Below are 8872 nucleotides of genomic sequence, written 5' to 3'. Positions count from 1 at the left end.
GTATTTTCTCGTTGGTCTTCGGACCACTGGTCGGTGAGTGTACGAAAGAATGACGAAATTTATGGAAAATACATATACATATTTGAATTTTGGTACATATTTAGAACTGGAACGAATAATGTCAATATTGCTTTTTACAGGTCTCATACGCGATGCGACGGATTATGGTTACACCCTGCATTTTCTTAACGGACTCAATATCATAGCGATTACCTTTTGGATAGTCGAAGATCTATTGCGTAAGAACAAGAAGACGACGTTGGAATAATATCACTCGGTTGTGCCACTGTTTTATCGTTCCTGCCATATTTCACAAAACTATAAATAGATATCCTGCATGTAAAGGAACATTTGTACATATCTAAAATTGAAGACACATTAAGCAGTGACTTTGAAAATACGGCTCATAAGCTTTAAAAGTTCGCACAAATACTGTGTTGGAATTTTCCTAAACCATGTTTCTTTTTGTAAGCAAATGTATACTAGTATTCTATTGTAGATAGGTAATTACTTTATAATGACTGCTGTTACCAGGACTGCCAAGTACCTTAGCTTAGCCGCATTGAGGATTAAAAAGTGCCTTGCTTTAATTTTAATTCGGAAATATAGTAAAAATGTTGCTAAGATAAAAATCAAATAAACCAATTCTTTCGCCTGTGAAAGTGGAAAAATTTTAGTTGCTCAAAAAGTATTTTTTTAAGTACCACTTGAGGTAGAAAGGGGGCTAAAAGTGGCACGATTTGAGGCAAATTGGCAGTCCTGGCTGTTACTTAGTTGTACATACTTATGTATTCAAAGGCATTTAGTTGAAAGTTATTTTTATAAAATAAATTTACTATGTAAATAACTAATATATTTATCTGCATGCATGTATGTTTTGAGCTGACTTTTATTATAATAAAGATATTCTTTTGTTTTGACTGGCTGGTGGCCATTTTAATTACGGCGTCTTCTGTTAGTTTAATATTCATTAATTTTTTATAAAAATACTAGCAAATTCAAGTATTTACAGTTTTGAAATTTAAGAGCTTTTTAATTTCCTTAATGCTAATGGATAAACAAAATTGTTGGCTTTTTCATTTGGTTACACGTTGCCTCAATTTTTCATAAGCTTTTTTCTGATCCACAACTAGAGCTCTTTTTGCTTTTGCACAAAGTTTTCCAGCTGATTTCCTAAGCCTCAACCATTACGTCGATGCTACCACAGTCGCAGATATCACATATAAATTTTGGCCCCGATTGAAGTCGGTTAAGGCGTGTCGCACAGGGGGCAAAGTTCAAATTCCTCTATGGAGACTCAGAAACTTAAAATTATTATTTCGTTCGTCTAATTTTCAAAATCGATACTACCGTAGTATAAATTTTAAAATTAATATGTGATACCTTTTGGGTTTTAATAAAATGTGGCATAATTATAGGCAGTAATACAGAAATATGTGCATGTGTTTGAAAACGGAAAGCGTATATATGTATGTATGTATCTACATAAGTATGTAAATATCTGAGCTCACAGTATGGCGCAATCCAACCAAATTTCATCACTGCGACAATCTTTTGCCCAGGCGACGATATGTAACTCTCTCCATATGTGTGTCCATTCACATTTCCATTAACAGTTGTCTGACTTATAAGGCATAGTGTTTAATAAAAATTACTTGGCGCGTACGTTCGATAACAAGAACAACAATTGGATACAACAATGACAATATCACAATGTCATATATGCACTATCTACACATGTACCTATGTAAGTAGTACATCTGCACATACAACAACTTCCATACACGTTTACAATTTAAATGAAATTGAGTTGAATTATTTGTATGCACACCATTTAATTGAGCGAGTAAAAAAAAACGTAATGGTTGAATGCAAAACAATTAGAATAAATAAGTACTACAGTGGAACTTGTTGAGCTCGAACCTTTAAGTTATTCAAGTAAAGGCACACTGATAAATAATTATTAACATTTTATTTTGATTGAATAAGCAAATGTTCGCGTTTTCTAGAAGCACAATACAATCGAAAAAAAAAAATTTAGAATGGAAATAAATCTATATTTATTTTTAAATTTTTTACTCTTTAAAACTCTTCTTAGCGCTATAAGGAGCACACTTCGTTAAATATGGGCATTACATTTGCCATAGCGTAAGGTTATATTTAAAAAATTACTACTACGATGTATTGTGCTGTCGGAAAAATCCAACAACGAAAATGAGAATTACCAGTACTTCTTTTTTCATTTCTGAAAATTTCAGTGTATGTAAAAAATTATATTGAAGAAGGGTTATTCTTTAAGAAAACCTCTGTTCAAAACGTAGCGTAGCCATGATGTATGAGAAACAATAAAAAAGTACTGTCTTCAAAAACTCCATTACACAGAACTAATTTCTTTAGGGGAGTTTGATATAAAGGGGTTACACTGTACACAAACAGCGTTAGAACAAAATATGCTGAATCATTTCCGACGTGACGAAATGGCGAAACAAATTGAAGAGATAAACAAATATTGCTTTCTGTATATCTATGCATACATACGTACTGATATGTATATAAAACTAACTCGGGCATAAAGAGTGTTTATTAATGGGTCTAGAATGTAGTGTACTGCTTTATATATAACCAACCAACCACGTTCATGATTGAGCGGGTATTATCTTAGTCATTTAAATTACAAATTTGGATATCTTTTTTTATTTTGTACAGACTATTTAAACATGACAAGTTGGAATCTTGCGTGATCGGTAGATAACATCTTAAATTAAGATTCTTAATATAGTTAGATGAAAACGCTTAATGCATAAAAGCCATGAATTTATATGTGCGATTAAAGAAAGATTTAAATGTTAACTCAAAAAGGGCGGGTAAAATATGTGAATCTCGAAAACCACTTCACAAATCTGTATCAAACTTGATACACACATTGCGCCCTCTAGAAATATCGCTAAATTTTTCTAACTGAATTTTCGAAAATTACCAATTTTACTTATACATACATAAAATAATGGGGGGCTCTAAATTTTATGTAGAATCCGAATCTGCCAGGAAGGATGTCGAAAAAATCATTCCATATAAATTAACCCATATGGATATATGCACAATAGGTTGGTCCTTAAAATATCAACATCTGAATTTTTTAGGGTACCCTTTTGTTTTATTCTACGTAAAAAATAAAGACATCCACGAAAATTACAAAATTGTAAGCAAATGTTTAGGGATCGCTACGTTTTGTCTGTTCCAGCACATACCCAGAAGATAATTTAGGTAGGCCTTTTTAAGTAAAGCCATTCTAAGAAGCCTACCCAAGAAGGGCTGAATAAAGTGCTTGCTTGCATGCCTTCAACTTTGACCTACAATGCAAGACTCCCACTCGATAGGTTCACCTGAGCATAAAAATGTGCACTGGGAAAAAATTTCAAAATCGTATAACGGGAAAACGGCCATCAAGAGTTATGTAAAAATAAGCTCTATAACTTCCAGACCTGGCGAGATTTGAAAATGGAATTTGATTGTTACAAAGAAATAGGATATTTTTACTGAATTTGAGGCTCCTATTCCTATTTTATGTAAACTTTTATGAATTAGCGTACTTTTGTAACATTAGGGCTCTTAAGGCACGCCTTTCCGTTATCAGATTTTGAAAAATTTTCGCAGAGCACGGTTTAGAGGGTCTTGCTTTGTAGGTAACAAAAAAAATGTTCTCTATACAAATAAGGCGCACACCAATATAGCATGCAGTGAAACATTATCAATTGATAAAAATAATTAATTTGTAGGTAACGATAAATTCATCACTTTTAATTAGCTATGACAAAAACAAATTAAATTGGGGTGTAAAGTTATGAAGACGTAATCGGGAGTTTGTTTTCTCGTCGGTTTTCAAAAGTAGTTAAATTTATCGAACAAAGTATACAGTAAATAGACAACAATAGTGTTCGCGTAAACAGATGACAGTTGCATTCAAGCTAACATCACTGCGTGCAGGGTAATACATACATATGTATATAGGTATGCAATTAATCTGTTGGCACATGTACATAAGTATGTAAAACTATTAATTATTTAAAGCAGTTTTTTAAATCGAACCCATAAAATCACCCTTTAAATACTCTTACTTTCAAAATAATAAACATGAAACGCGAGTAAATATTCAAAATCTCAGTAGATTCTTGACGCTCACCGCTTATGTGCATATGTATGGGTACAACTGATTGGTAGATGACAGTGAAATCTATTCGAAATTGACCGAATTGGCAGATGCAATATTTTCTGTAACTATCTGTATGTACACTAGGGTGGTACAAAATAAGTAAAGTCGGAATTTTAATGGTCTCACCTCCTAGGATTATTCTATATCGAAAAAAATATGCCACTATTTTTTATTTTGAAATTAAAAAATATTTCAAGGAAGCTCAAAGTTGTTCATGTATTTTTTATGCGAAAAACACAACTTTTTGGTAGAAATGGTTATAGAAAATCAATATTTTCCTATCGGAACCTAGGGTTGTCTTCAGTATACATACTTTTACCATTAACCATTTTTTAATATTAACGATTTTTTACTTATCCCCCAATTACATTTTTTGGCATTTTCCTTGGGTTTTGGCAGACCCATAAAATATACTATTTATGTACTATGAAAAAATGGTTCAACAAACATGTACATATATGTGTATGCATAAAGTTAGGAGTGCTATGTTGCAATGCAATTCAGTCAGTTAGCGAGTTAAGCTAATTGAAATTGAAATTAATTGACCGTGAGCACAATCATCATGCATGTACATATGTACACTAGGGTGGACCAAAAATGCATTTGAAAAAGTAAAGCCGGAATTTTAATGCTCTCACCCCCTCGGATTGTTCTACATCGAAAAAAAACTACCCATATTTTTTTATTTTGAAATTAAATAAATATTAAGAAGTCCCTCGAAGCGCTCAAAGTTTTTCATGTATTTTATATGGGGAAAACAAGTTTTCGTAGCGAGCATTAAAATTCCGCCTTTAAATTTTTTTTTTGACAACCCTAATGTGCATACATGCATGATAGACAATATGTCGCACTTGCTCAGTTAACGCACTTGTGGCAGTTTTATTCATTGGAAATGTATAAACTCGTGAGTAAAAATGTATTAACTAAATAAATAAAAGCTCTCTCTTGATTTTAATATGTGTGAATATCATGTACGAACTAAACTGTATATCTCAAATTTTATTTGCAGAATGTGGTCAAATGGTGAAAGAAATGCTATCAACAAATCTACCTAAGGTGAGTCATTGTCCCGAAAACTTTCACTAACCATTCTAATTACGCTCATTAAGTAAAACATCCGTACCTACATATATACATACATACATTTGTAAGTACCTATGTAGTAGTATTTATACAATATAACTAGTGCATATGTATTTATGTAAATAAGTGTAAGTCTTACTCTTTTATTGAGTTAGTAGCTTTATTTACCGCCACAATCCAGCCTAAACATTTATAAACCTTTTAAAATGCTAAACAAATATAATAAATGCATAAATTTTATTAATTTCGTTACACTGCTGTGCGTTGAGTTGTTCTCAGTTAAAGTTATTGTTATTTATACTTTCTTGTAATCTCTTAATAAATATGTAAATTCTAGTTTTATTTATGAGCACAATTCTCGTCGCCATTGTTTGCTCAGCTTCCTGCGCTCGCTTATCCAATCATTCACTTACTGACATGCATTTTATAACAGACTACCTTTTTCGTGTATTATTTGTTAAGCAATTAATGGAAAATTCGGCAGAAAATAAACAATTACTCATTTCAAGTATTTACTTTTATTCATATTTCTCTGTGCGTAGATAAGCATCTGTAAATAAATATAAATATATATGTAGTTTTGAAATGCATACCACTGGATTGAATTGGATTTCTGGTTGGCGAGAAATACTCAGGCATTGTCTGTTGTGCTTAAAGTATAGGCGCCCTAAGCCTCGATGGTAGGGAAAACAGGCATGCGTGGGGATTTGTTACTCCTTTACAAGCATTCCAAACGTCAACCCCAGTAAGACAGAACTGGTCTTATTCACTAGAAAGTATAAAATCCCCGACGCTGTACTTCTCTCACTTGGAGGTCAGCGCTTACAGATGTCTGACAAGGTCAAGTACTTGGGCTTGATCCTTGACAGAAAGTTGCCGCGGAGACCAAATATCGATGCAAGGGCAAGGAAAGGCATCAGTGGCCTTATATTGCCGTAGGAGAGCTATTGGTAAGAGATAGGATATTTTCCGTGGAAAAAGCTACACTAGCTAAGCAGCACTGCCGAACACCCCACAATACCATTTTGAAATCCGTTTCTAATAGAAACCATGGTTCTACGCTACCGTGCTAAAGGATCTTCGACACTGTACGAAAATTTTCAGTCCACTACTAACCTAGAGTTTTCCACGTCAGCTTCTTAGTTGAGTTACCTCCGCATATAGAAATTCTGCTGAAAAGTTTGGGTTTTCGCCTCCAAGCACCGGACGGCTGAGACCTTCACATTTTCTTTTTCGCGTAAACAAGGCTATAGTTGTCTGGCTGGAGTTGGTAGCTTGTAAAATGAAAATCGACTTTTAGCCGAAATGTGGTTTACAGTCTGTCATTCGTCAAGGATTGAACCCAATAAAAATTGTTACACACCGGTTGTCGAAATTAATGGCGAAAACCGATATCCAATCGATTAAGCAATGTACACTACTATTGCTATCTTCTCAAAGGTGTATTACATAATTCAAAATTTGTAATTTTTGTTACTAACTACATACATACATACATACATATGCACTGTAAATGTTCACAGATACCACATTTAGCCCCTAGCAAAAATAGAAGAATTTCTTTTGTTATAATAAAGACCTTCCACATATAATTAATATGAGTTATTTTTAGTTAGTGGACTTTTGAAGATGATGTGCAACTATTTTTGCTTTCACATACATATATACATATGTACATAAGTACATGCAACGATGTGCATAGACATACACACATAAATATCTGTGTATGTCTGCAGTGCTTTCGCTTTTCATTCAGAATTCGCCACAATTCACCTGCCTGTAATTGAATTGCATGAATCAATGCAAAGGTAGCCATCGGAGCGCAACAAGTCCGATAAGTGCAACAAACTGTAGCAAACAAATTGCAACAGAGGAGAGTAGAACGGTAATAAAGAGTTAACAAACGTATACAAATTAGTTCTCGTAATGGCCTGATTACAAAAAAACATCAAAGCCAGATGAATGGAGTGTGTAGCAGGAAATGCTTGGCATCAGCAATAACCACTTCCTACTTATAAGCTGGGTATTGCACTTGCATATGCACATTAGGCATATGAATTTTTTCTAAAATTAATTATGAGGAGAGGATGTGGATGAGGCATGATGAAAAAGCAGTAATTAGAAAGATTTGTTAAAATTTCGTACAAAAAGTTCCCGAGAAAAAAATTATGTTTGTGTGAAAAATTCCATGCCAACCGAAATATGATTGCGATCAAAAATTGGTGTCTGAAATTTTTTATTTTTCTTCGAACGCACACCTATATCTAAATGGATCTAACTCAAAAGTCAGATCTGGAAATATAACTACTTGTGGGACATACAGATTGAATGCATATAATGCAAAAAAGAGGTATAAGAATCGATTTTTTAGTTAGTGTATATAATCATGAAGAAAATAAAAATTTGAATTAATAAAATATACACTCTAAAAAACGTTTGTGTAAATTTGTGCATATTAAGATAGGCAACCAGTTTCTTCTCTTAATGATTGCAAATTTACACACGTGTTAATTAAATTAAATACTGCTTGTTTACTTCTACTTATCATATGTGTGGCGTAGAAAAAATTTCAAATTTGTTTGAGTTCTAAACATGTATTGTTCAAAATATCACAGTTTACACATAAAATGTTTAAAATTTGCGTAAATATGAGCACTTAATGTTTATTATTAGTAAAAATTGTATTTCTACGTTAAAAATTTTTGCAATTTAAAACATTTCATGAGTATATTTATGTCAATATTTTAAGCATCTCATGTCCAAAATCAAATCTTGAACATATTGTGCGTATATTTACACAGATCCGGTTGAAAAATAAACACTTTTCAGTAGTAGTTGTACATACACTTTTTGGAATGTAATAAAAACCATAATTCGGTTGTCATCGAATTTTCCATATATGGTGCATATGTATGAATACTTTTTTCTTTTCAACACAGAGTTCTATTTTTTTCTTATAGTTCCATGCGCTAACTTTTTTGACCAAATTTTAGAAAAAAGTCCTATGCCTAAAGGGCATACATATGTATATGTGCAAATTTGCCCTTTTGTATTTTCGAGTTTAGTAGGGTGTGTATGCACATATGTATGTATGTACATACGTGCTTTTAAACACACCTAGTTGGTATTTTGTTTACAAATCCACAGGTAGTTTGTATTTTTTGCTTAATGCAAATATTTTGTCTGTTTATTGTTGCTGAAATGCTCCCAAATAGATTGGCAGTAAAATGGAAATGCACTGAGGTACATACATGAATGAATGTATGTGTACGCTTCATCCGTTTTCAGGATTTTTATTCACGATTTCCCGAGACTTTTTGATATTTTTTAGGTACATATTTATGTAGAATTTTTTGAACTGTTTGCGAGACTTATCGGAATTAGGGGTGTTTTTCACAATCTTTCAGCACCGAAAGAACATTTAAAAGCGTCTTTATTTGACTTAAAAAATAAAAAGCAAAAAATAATCGGGTTTATTGGTTCAAAACACTAAAAGTGAGAAGTTTTTTTTTTAATTTTTTGCACAAAAACCTTGCTTGCCACGGAATCTGATAACAACACCAACTCAAATGCCATAAG

The 8872-nt window shown here is 32.7% G+C and overlaps 1 long non-coding RNA gene across 1 annotated transcript; it reads left to right on the top strand.

The window, feature by feature from the left end:
- On the top strand, window positions 1–940 carry LOC108379517 (uncharacterized). The gene is made up of 2 exons (XR_001849487.1): window positions 1–33; window positions 141–940. It is a non-coding gene; the product is annotated as an uncharacterized LOC108379517 (long non-coding RNA).
- Window positions 941–8872: the final 7932 nt, after the last annotated feature.

The sequence above is a fragment of the Rhagoletis zephyria genome, unplaced genomic scaffold (genome assembly GCF_001687245.7).
Source record: "Rhagoletis zephyria isolate East Lansing unplaced genomic scaffold, Rhagoletis_zephyria_1.1 Rzeph_scaffold_16562, whole genome shotgun sequence".
In the NCBI taxonomy this organism is placed as follows: Eukaryota; Metazoa; Arthropoda; class Insecta; order Diptera; family Tephritidae; genus Rhagoletis; species Rhagoletis zephyria.
Note: the sequence above shows the minus strand (reverse complement) of the source record. Positions and strands in the feature narration are given on the sequence as shown.